This window comes from Megachile rotundata, chromosome 15 (assembly GCF_050947335.1).
Source record: "Megachile rotundata isolate GNS110a chromosome 15, iyMegRotu1, whole genome shotgun sequence".
NCBI classification, from domain to species: domain Eukaryota; kingdom Metazoa; phylum Arthropoda; class Insecta; order Hymenoptera; family Megachilidae; genus Megachile; species Megachile rotundata.
The window spans coordinates 7,785,784-7,797,710 of record NC_134997.1 but is presented as its reverse complement, the minus strand read 5'-3'; the positions used below and the strand labels follow the sequence as shown (position 1 = coordinate 7,797,710).

Genomic DNA, 11,927 nt, shown 5'->3' with positions numbered 1-11,927 from the left:
TTTAAATAACCAGTATACAGAATTACAGCAGAAATATAATAGCACTATATAAAATATATAATAATTTTTTATTTATGAAAGAAAACATTTATGTGTACATTTTATTAACATACATTCTTTGGACAATTATTCAAAATCTGTAATTTGAAAAGCAATTTTGTAGATGCATATTTGCAATTTTAAATGAAATGTGTTATCTGCTTTAACCTTCAAAAATTCTGTGTGAAATGATAATTTATGCAGCACATAAAAAATTACTAATTAGAGAACTGATGAAGAATATTAATTTAGAATATTAAACATAAATAAAAATATTGAATGAGAAAAAATATATTAATTGAAGATATTAAATAAGAATAAAAATAATAACTGATAAGGTTAAATATGAACGGAAATATTAATTGAAAAAATTAAACATGAATAAAAATACTAATTAAGAATATTAAATACGAAGTGACTGACAATTTATGCAAAATAAAAAATTGTTAATTATGGAACCTACAAAGAATATTAATTATGAATATTTTAATGTCAAATATTATTTGATAATATTTAATATGAACAAAAATATTAATTGAAAAAATGAAACACGAATAAAAATACTAATTGAGAATATTAAATATAATGTAACAGTCATAATAACGTTTATTCCTATATACGAATAAAATGAATACAAAATATAAAAAAATGTTAAAAAAGAATTTTCGAGGATATAAAAATTATTCGATAAAATATGCGATGACGACGATATTCGAAGTGATAACAGTTTTTAAACTAGTAACAGTTTGAAAGTTACATGCATTGAAAGTTACGTGTAGGAACATTTATATTAGCACGATTTATCAGCACGCAAAACTGCTAAGATAACATATTTCTGCATCGACGCAACACGTTGTAACGATTTCGGAAACAGAAAGTACGTTCACGTGTATAGGTAGCAGTTGCTCGGCTTATCAGAGTCAGTGAGGCGAGAATGGTGTGCTTCCGCTTCCGCTGTTAGTATCGGGGATCTGAAGAAAGAGTTTCGAACCGAAGATATCCGTAATACGTGAAGGAGTTAATCGACATTTTCGGTGTGCTTGAAAAATGGGAACGAAATTTTGGAATTTCGAGAATCGGATACGGGATGGTTATTCGGGAAATTGAGTTGTTGGAAATTTAGGAGATTGGATGCAATTTGGTAAATTGGAAATTTAATTAGTTAGGAATTTGGAAATTTAAGGACTTGAAAGTTCAGAATTAGTACAAGCAACTTAAGTATTTGAAAAATTAGAAATTCGGGGATTTGAGAATTTATCAGGTGGGAAATTTGAAAGCTGAGGATTTATCGAGTGAGAAATTTGGAAACGAGGATTTAATACTATGGTAATTCAGGGATTTGAAAATTTGGGATTATAGGAAAGTAACGAGTGAGGAATTTGGAAATTTGAGAAATTAAAATCAGCAGAATTTGAGGATTTGTGAATTTAACTAGCGGGGAATTGCGGGGTTTGGGAAATTAACAAGCGTGGGATTGGGGAATTTGAAAAGTTAACAAGCGTGGAACTGAGAATTTGAGAAATTAACAAGCGAGGAATTGCGGGATTTAGGAAATTAACAAATAGGAAATTGAAGGATTTGAGAAATTAACAAGCGTGGAATTGAGAATTTCAGAAATTAACAAGCGAGGAATTGCGGGATTTGAGAAATTAACAAGCGGGAAATTAAGGGATTTGAGAAATTAAAAAGTGGAAAACTAGAGAATTTGCAAATTCAACAACAATTTAGATACTTGAGAAGTAAAAAAAATAAAATTTAAAAAATTTAGAAATTAAGGAATTTGAAACCCTGAAAATTTGACAATTTAAGGTCTCAGAAATTTGACAATTTAAGGATTTAAAAATTCAAGAATTTGTGAATACAAAATGCAAATATATCAGAAAAGGAAAACTGAAAATCACAGATAATATCAAAATTCATAGATCTAAAAAAACTAGCGCTCAAAACATAATGTATCACCTCAATGTTTAAATCAGTGAAGCTAACAGTACACAAAACCCGGTAAAATGATTTATACGGAAGGAAGTGTAAAATCAGTAACTCCGAAATACAAAAAAGAGTCAAAGAGCGAATCGTGACAACGTGTCGTGATAAGTACCAACGTATATATAGAATGCACGTATGTACAATGTACCGTAGAAATATTCGTGCAAACGATATGCACGGTCCTTCTGTATCAGACACAGGGATCTTTTCCCGCTGCGAACCGTAGCACACAGAGACCATCGGCGTCGCTATAAAGAATTTTCTACGGATCTCATTCGTTGCCTCCCTCGCGCACTGTCACTTTGCCCCCTTCCTTCCTATACACCGGAGGGAACGAGATTAAGCAGGTGTACAGTATGTGCTACAAGTTCTTTCACCTTGCTTTTCGATACTTCATTATATTTCAAATTTACCGTAACGCGTGAAAGTAAATGGAAATAGTTGTCGATCGCTGGAGATAATTAAAATTAGTCCATCAATGTCTACGTCTATTTATGTTGGGGCCTGGAGCATAAAACTGAATAATGGAAACATTATTCTTGTTCATCAAATGCAGCCTCTATTGGGAATATTTGAAAACGGCGCGAGACCAATATGGCGTCGCGCGAACGCGCATGCGCACCTTACACGGGAAAGTACAATACGTCGCTAATATATTAAGCCATTCACAATTGCCTTTGTATTCATTTTTGTTATAGTATTCAATTCTGTGGAATATATTCTGTGAAAGTTATTAACCTCTTTATGTCAAGAAATTATAATTTATATTGTTATATCGATCGTGATTTATATTCGCAATGCGCATGCGCAATGCTTTCCATGACGCCATATTACTTTCGCAGTTTTGAGTCTCTGAGTTCTTCGCCCTTTTTTATTTATACAGTTATCTTGACTAAATTTCAATATTAGATTAGTTCATATTAAAAAACGTATCGTTATTCCTTATTTACTATATTTGTCTGTTATAATATCATTCTTGATTTTATTGCTAGACTATCATTGAAACAGTATACACAATATAGTATATTACTTCCATTAAAGAAATGATATCATTCGATAAAATGAATGTTTGCATAAATTTTCATACTTAAATCAAGTTAAACGACCACAGTAACCATACATCAAATATTAAGTTCTACTTAAGTCATTCATTTAAGTATCATTTTAAGATATTACGACCCATCAAAGATTGCCCACCGGGGACATGTTTTAAGGCACAGTTGAAGGTGTTAACTAGAATAAAATTCAAACGGTTAACAAGGTGTTACCGTATATCGGTATCTTTCCACGTTATGCACCGTAGCGTAATGGCTATCGGCATCGAACGTAAAGAATTTTACTCGAATCTCGCTAAGCTTCTTACTCCTTCCTCGTATCCGATCTTTTTCTTCCTCTGCTGTCTTGTGCGCCTGAACGCATGGAGAAACAAGATTACGCCGATGTACAGTACACGCGTTGGAAGTTGTGTTTCCTATATGCAGGAATCAGGGACGGCCTTTTATGGAGTTGGTTCAAGATTGGGTCAACATAAATTTGGGATGCCTGGAGCGCTATTTGGAAAAATTCAAAGGGCTCTGGACGCTGCAGGTTTAGGACGTTCGAAGGGGCTTCGAAATGATTTTCAAACGAAGTTTCAAGTTTTGTACTCAAGATTAAAACACGTTAGACTCATAACGAAGATCGGAAGGTTTGAAGGTCGGATGAAGTTGGAAAGATTTGAAGATCAAGGGACTGGAAGATTGGAAGGTTTGAAGGTCAGAAGAGTTACAACCTCGGAGCTTCAAGTTTTAAATGCTGCGAAGGGTATCGCTTGAAATTTGGAACTCAGGGTCTCTAATTCTTTATCGACAAACTCAAAGTTCAGAAACTTAGAATTTTGAGGAGAGAAATGCAATTTTAAAAATATAGAAAAAATTTTGAAATGTAGAAAATTGGGCGAATTTCAAAATCAGTACAAAAGAACAAAACTATCATACGAAGTTGTCTTGTACAAACATATAGTATCAATTTGCACTACATAAAATTCCCCCAAGAAAATCTAATATAAAATTAAAATAAAAGATCATATTCAACGACGAACATTGTATACATCTATAATGAATACTACAAACATCGGTTATATATAATGTACATATGTATGTCAATTGTACGTAAAGAACATAAAAAACATAAGTATACATCAATTATACAAAACATTACATAGCTCAATTATATGCAAAGACCATTCTATACATCAATAGTCTGTAAAAAATATTGTATACAATTATATATAACGAGTATAGAATACATCAATAATAAAACGTTACAAACATCGGTTACATATAAGTAAACGTACACAATTTGCACAGAGATAAAATTTGTTTGATCAAAAATAAAATAAAACGAGATGACTCCGTAGAACGGTAATGATATGCTCGTGGAGCCGTGGTTCCGTGTTCCGTCCCTGTCCCGAACGAGAAGAGCAAAGAAAAAGTGAGAAAGAGAAATTGACTAACCCTCTCCTACCCGCGGCAAGCGTGATAGTCAGCGGGCGATGCGCGACCAAACCTAACCTAACTCCGTTGCCGGTTCTCCAGCAAGGTAAGCAGGCTGGGTCGCCAGCTGTTAAAGAAAGAAAGAGACATAGTGAGGACTAAATATCGGTGGTGGGGGTTTAAGGTAGTCGGCGCATGCGCGCGAGGAACGCTTATCGAGCCACGGAGAGGGGCGGTTGGTGCCTCATCGTCGGCGGCGGTGGTGGCGGTGACGGCGACGTGGCATGGTATACGGCCGCATGGGTGCAACGAGGGGCGAGACGGGCGGCTGATATTATGCGGGGGAAGGGTTCCTGGCTCCACGTAGTCGGGGAAAGGAGGAAAAAGGAGCGAACGACGATCGAACGAGGACAGAGCGCCGCTATGTTTGTATCGAAAGTTCGTACGTACGATGGAGCGAGACAGCGCGTACAAAATAGCGGCGGCGCAAGAGAGACGGCAGTTTGAAATTAGAGGATGCATGGATGGTAGAGAGAGAAGAGACAAGGAATAAAGAGAGAGGGAGAATGCGTGAAGCGTGGGATCGTAGGTGTGACTAAGCGAGACGAATGAAACGGAGCAAGGAGTCGATTCTGGAGAGGGAAAGAGAAGGAGAAGAAATAGGTTGTGTGCGTGCGTGCGGTCAAAGAGTAAGAAAGGTGGAAGGCGGGCAGGGAATGGATGAGTGGTGGTAGGAGCGAGGTAGGGGGGTCGGAAGGAGAGAGGGGAGAGGGGGCGCTGCCGTCGGACAGTCGGTGTCGCGCCAGGACCCCGTTTGCGGCTAGCCAAGCAAGCAGCAAGCAGTCGCAATCCCGTCGCCTAACCAGCATTGCTCGCCTTATCTTTTTCACCCTCTTACAAAATCGCATCGAGGCTTCCGTCAGCTGCATATATTTGCCCCGTTCCATCAGCCGGTCCCTTCGACGACGTCTGTCGTCGTTCACCGTCGCCATTGCCGCCGCCACCGCCGCCACCGCCGCCGTCGCTGTCGCCGCTGCTGCTACTGCCGTCGTCATCGTCGCACACGCAGTACGTCGTCGTTATTGCCCTCGCAATAGTCGTGCAGTCGCGCGTGGTTCGCATAGCAGCGGCTTTCGTGGAAAAGCGAGATTATATTAGATACGCGATCGTAATAATACATACGTGTACGTAAAAACGAGATTTAAGAAAGAAAAAGGCGGGGACCTTTGTGAATCGGGTGAAGAGCTGATTATGAGTTTGAACGGTGTGCAGCAGGTCAGCGTGCATCCGGGCCAGCGTCGTTGAGGAAAAGTGATAACAAGTTGTTCGTGATTTTGTTGTGTCCGACGATTGACCGGAACAGAGAGTAATACAGAGTGAGAGTAACGAGAATTTCCTGGCCGTTTCAGTGAGAAAGAGAGCGAGTGCACCGTTGTCGGGATCTGGGGATCGTGTGTCGCACGTTTGAAAGAGCGAATCGTGTCGTCGACGGAATATATAAGTGCTGGCAAATAAGATATTTGGTGGTGTTGTTTCGTTACCAACAGTGAGAGAAGTATCGAGTTCTGAGAAGAAGCAAACGAAGGCTCACCGACCGCCTAACCTGTCACGGTGACCGACATCACGGCGAGATCGCGGCTGATACCTCCGCGTGTTCCGGCGCAAGGTAGTTACAGACCTCTCTCTATTTTACGATACACACGAACGTGCGAGCGTTATGTACACCTATATACAGTTTCGTGGGGCTATACAGAGCAATAAGTCGTACACGCCATTGGCCGCGCGTGGGCGCTCCGATGTGTGCATTGCATCGACGTGTATTACGGTTCACGTCGTCATCCCGGTGACGTCATCGTTTCCATAATTGCGTTTTTACGCCGCTCGCGAAAACGACCGTGTTCCGTTTCTTCTTTGTTTCACGGACCGTTCCCGGTCATTATTTCGACAATTCGTTTACGACAGCTTCGTATCCGGGCCTCGTTTCGCGTTATCGTGTCGTTGACTCATCGGAATTGTCGTCGCGATTTTTTACGTTACTCCTCGCTGAACTTCGACATACGATTAATCGTTGCCTACTATTGCATCGTTTCAGTGATGTCGATAATTAATCGTAACTTTCGAGGCTCGTAGAAATTCTTGTCGATATCGTTGCTGTTTTCGTCGTTGCCATCGTAACTCCAAAAACGCGCCAAATTACGAATCTTCTTTCTAAACTGTGACCATTTATTTTCATAATAATTTCGATAGAACTTGTCGTAAATTGATACAGTGGATATTTCAGTGAACATTTTCTTTCTCCCAGTGATTTAAATTACTTTTAAATTCATGTACTTTGAGCATTGACTCGTTGTAAATGATCTTCATACATATTGCATTACTTACTTTTTCCACACTCTGGCATGCTACATATGAAAGTTTTGACTTCTGGTGTTGAAAAATTTAATTTAAAACTGTGACACGGAAAAATTTAGAATAAATAATTATTATTAACTTTTTTAAATGAAAACAGCAGAGACAAAGTAATTACTTCAAAGTTTTATAGTTGTAATTATTTCAGTTTAAATGTGAGACTTACAGTTGTAAATGGATATTTCAATTTAAATAAAATACGGTCACATTTCTTAACGCAACCTAACCTAATCAACCATGAGTGGACTTAATGTAATCAAACAGGAACACGAATAGACTGAACGTAATATAACTTGAATTTAAATTAGTGTCCGTGTTAAAATTATAAAGTTAGAAATATAAACTTGCATATTATGTGCCAGGGACAAAAAATAATTTTTACAAACTTGTGTGATTTAAAGTGTGAAACGGTGTGGGAGTTAAAAAGGTGAATGTATGTAAATACAAATATATGTGTTACTATTTATAATTTTGTGAAGAGTTCTTACATATTTTGTGTATAAATAATATCTGTATTTTTCCTCCGGTTATAAAAAAGAAACTCGAGTTTGGTATCGAAAGTAAAATCACGTGATCTTATCGACCACGTGACATTAAATTCAGGTAGCTTCGAAAGTTCGAGGCAACGATCCGCGACAGGGTAATTTTTGCGGAGACAAATTTCGGCGTTCGCATAATTCAGGAGTTTCATTTCGTTTTTCTTCGTCGTAAATCCTATCCGGTCGCTGATTCCGCGGTGAAAATATAATTTAATGACTAAGCTTGTCCGTGATTTACGACAAAGTGCTCGACGATATAATTCCTTAGAAGTTTTCCTTCCGCGAGCAAAAATACACCGCCGCAGACGGCTCTGAAACCCCGGTTTGCCTCTAGGGCTCGCGGTTACCGATATAGATGCATCACCTGTACCGGGCACGTTTCTAAAACGAGATAATATGATGCGTGAGAAGAGCACTTGCAAAACCCATTACTTTAAACCGTCTACCTGACTCCGGTAATGCATGCCATCGTCACTACTATCTTTTCACGAACGATAAAATAACGTTTGATCATTTCTCACGGCTTTTTGCTCGTCTCGATGCCCACGCTCATTTTTCATCGTCCCCGTCGATACGATTTCCGACGATACTTGTCAAGTATGCGATAAGCATGGACAACCAATCAAGCGGCGACAATGATCATTAAACGTTCTATTTATAATAAATGTGTAATCGAATTTCGTAAATCCGTCATTTTATAATGTATTATCCTTGAGTATAATTTATGCCACTCTCACTCTTCGCTCTTCTTCCGAAAATTGGGTTTATGAATGCAGAGACACACGTAGGGATAATATAGGAGGATATAGGTGTATAGGAATATAGAGATCAATGTTGATATATATTCTTATGTTGGATACATAACGATATCTAGGGATACTGGAATTTAGGAATAGTGGGAGCTACGAATATTTAGATCTAGGAATATCTAGATTTAGGGATATTGCTATCTAGGGATATTTAGACTTGGGGAAAACGAGATCTATCGATATTTGGAGTTAAGGTTACGGAGACAGAAATATTTGGATTTAGAGATTTTGAGATCTAGGGATATTTGGACATGGAAATTGCAAGATCAAGGGAAATTTGAATTTGGGGATTTTGAGATCTAGGGAGATTCGGATTTCGAAATTTTGAGAAGGGAAATTCGAACTTACGGATATTGAGATCTAGGGAGATTTGAATTTGGGGATTTCGAGATCTAGGAAGATTCGGATTTCGAAATTTTGAGAAGGAAAATTCGAATTGAGGGATATTGAGATCTAGGGAGATTTGGATTTCGAAATTTTGAGATCTAGGGAAATTTGAATTTGGGGATTTTGAGATCTAGGGAGATTTGGATTTCGAAATTTTGATCTAGGGAGATTTGGACTTGGAAATTGTCAAATCTAGGGAGACTTGAACTTGGGAACTTTGAGATCTAGGGATATTTGAACTAGAGAATTTTGAGATCTAGGGAAATTTGAACTTGTGGATTTTAAGACCTGGGGAAATTCCGATTTCAAAATTTTTAGCTCTAGGGACATTTGGTCCCGCGATTGTGAAATCTAAGGATATTTGGAATTAAGGCTTGTTAGATCTAGTGATATTTTGATACATGGATTGCGAGATTTAGGGAAATTTGAATTTGGGATGGTTAGATCTAGGGATATTTGGATTTGTGCATTATAACATCTAGGGATGTTTAAACTAAAGTATGTTTAGATTTAGAGATGTTTACTTTTAGAAATAACGGAATCTAGGGATATTGTGTCATAGGAACACTGAGATCTAGGAATATTTGCATCTAAGTATATTAAAATGTAGAAATTGTGCGATCTAGTGATATTCGTCTATAAAGACACGAGTCTGTAGGGATAGTGATATCTAGGGTTTTCTTAGGATCTAGGGATATGGGTATCGAAAAATATTGATATCTAAATATATTGGTATTTAGGAATATTCAACTGTAACGCGATTTTTTAAAAACTATTTCGGAATGTTGTAATCTAGGGATATTTATAATTATGAAATATAGGTCTCGTTAGAGAGTTTGTACCGTAGATGATCCGGCATGCAGTGACGTGTTAAACGGAGTGGCTCACGTGTCACGTATCTTACGGTAAAAGATATCAGTTTTTAAAGTGCGAAAATGTCAAAGGAATTCTTGTGTGAATACGAGCGCATCCCCCACGTATCAGCGTGGAACCTAACGCATCAAATTACAGTACCTCCGTGAGCGTGTCTCGCTAACGTTCTGACCTCGGTTTCTGTTATCCTATTGAGCCTTGCAACACCGCTTTATGTATATGTATATGTATATGTACACGCGTGTATATACATATACGAACCCTTCTTAAACGCCGTGTCCTTGTTTCCACTTGTTTACAACGGTTACAGGAAGTCACACCTACGTCGGGAGCCGAGCAGATTCTGCGTACTCGAAAAAATAGGTTACAAACAAGAATGCCAGTGAATGAACAGTAAAATGTGAACCGTTCTTTCATACGCGGACGCCGCAGTTCTATAGACCGGGACAAATACTTTTGTGACTTTAATGGTCTTGACGTACGTTATTAAGATTAATGTCCCTAGTATGTAATTTCATATGCGCGTATGTTTAGAAGCGTGCTATAGTCGCGGGGAAATGTAGGGAAAGTATCTGGGTTGGGATTCTAGGGATCTGGGGTAAAAATTGTGTTACTGTTTTTTGGAATATTGGAACGGTAGGCTGAAGGATATATTATTGAAGTTTTTAGCGCGATTTTGGGATAGGAGGTTTAGGTTAGAAATGACTGAAGGGTTTTTGGGATATTGGGACTTGGGAGTGTTGGAGTTGGAAATGTTGGGACTTGTGGATATTTGGATTTGAAGACTTAGAAGTTGGGGAATTTTGGGACTTGGGAATATTGAGATCTAGAGATATTGGGAATTTGGAATATTGGGACTTAAGGAAATTTGGTTTTTGCAATATTGAGGTTTGGAGATATTGAGACTAGAGAAAATTGAGTTTTATAAATATTGGGACTTAGGGAAATTGGGTCTTTGGAATATTAGAATTTATGAGAGAATGTACTTGGGAAAATTAGGATATGAGAACATTGAAATTTGGGGATATTGGGACTTATTAAAATTGGGTCTTTCCAGTACTGGGACTTATAGAAATTGGATCTTTGAAATATTGTAATTTGAGAGAAATGTAACTTGGAAAAATTGGGAATTGAACCATTGAGATTTGGGGATAATGGGACCTGGGGAAATTTGGGCCTTAGGATTTGGGGAAATTGGGACTTTGGGATATTGAAACTTGTGGAAATTGGATCTTTGGTATATTGCAATTTGGGAAAAGTAAAATTTAAAAATATTCAGGCTTGGAAATATTGAGACCTAGGGAAATTGGGCCTTATTGATATGATAACTTGAGCAAATTGAGACTTTGAAATATTGGAGTTTGGGAAATATGGAACTAGGAAAAATTTGGACTTAAGAACATTGAAATTTGGAAAAAATGACACCTAGGGTAATTGGGCCTAATGAACGTTGAGACTTGGAAAAATTGGGCCTTTAAAGTATTCAAACTTGTGTAAATTGTATCCTTCGAATATTAAAATTAGAAAATACTGAAATTTGAGGAAATTGAGTCTTTTGAAAATTGGACCCTTGGAGTATTGGGCCTTGGTAATATTACACCCTTGCAATACTAAAATTTCGAGCACTAAAATATTCAGAAATTGTCCCCTAAATATTGAGACCTTACCTCCACAACAACGAAACCTAGTAATATTAAGAATTTGAAATATAGGAACCCACATTAGTTTGAAATATTGAGATCAATAAAGCCTAAAACACTTACAACTTCACTTCTCTTGTTTCACATCTAAATAACCCTTATGAACCTGTCTCTTGGAATTCTCTATTTCAACGCCTATTAAGCAGCCCATTTCTACTTCTACATATTGTTTTCGCAATTACACAACGTGTTATTACCAGCCATGTAGTACACAGAGAGCTTTCTTCGACGCAGACCGAACGGAGCAATAAATTATAGAGATGTATAGTGTCAGAATATTAGAGTTACCAACCGTAGATACGTACGTATTACCGCGAACGAAGTAGGAATAAAGAGAAACCGGTATTATGGACTGCATGACGTAACGGTGTCGAAATTATCCGGGATAATAGGTGTGGGTAGTTCTAGCCTTTCCTCGAAGCTTCACCAAGTTTCCACCGAGTTTTTGTCACGCTTTTACGATAAAACGAATATAAAGATACCGAAAATAAAACTACGAAATCGCGTATGTATAAGTTTCTGTCTGTGTATGTATAGAGTTACAAACGCCGGGCGAAGAAATCCTATTTATATCGGTTTCTTGTTTCCCTGGTCGTTTGCCAATAAAATCCACATTTATATCAAGTGTCGTTAATTTACAATTCCGCCAAACGTTCCGCGGACGAATTTTCGTTCGTTGAAAGGATTTATAACGGTGCACGGTTCACGAAG

The 11,927-nt window shown here is 37.8% G+C and overlaps 1 protein-coding gene across 25 annotated transcripts in view; it reads left to right on the top strand.

Annotated features, from left to right (window-relative positions):
- The first annotated feature begins 4,655 nt into the window (after positions 1-4,655).
- LOC100878152 (protein muscleblind) overlaps positions 4,656-11,927 on the top strand; it is a 491,425-nt gene continuing 484,153 nt past the window's right edge. For 8 of the 25 annotated variants that reach the window (XM_076540525.1, XM_076540523.1, XM_076540520.1 and 5 more), the window contains exon 1: positions 5,265-6,165. The gene's annotated coding sequence lies outside the window, so the exon portion shown is untranslated. Of the gene's footprint in view, positions 6,166-7,065; positions 7,342-11,927 lie in introns of those variants that run through there. The other 17 variants (XM_076540511.1, XM_076540509.1, XM_076540508.1 and 14 more) reach the window with 12 other exon arrangements.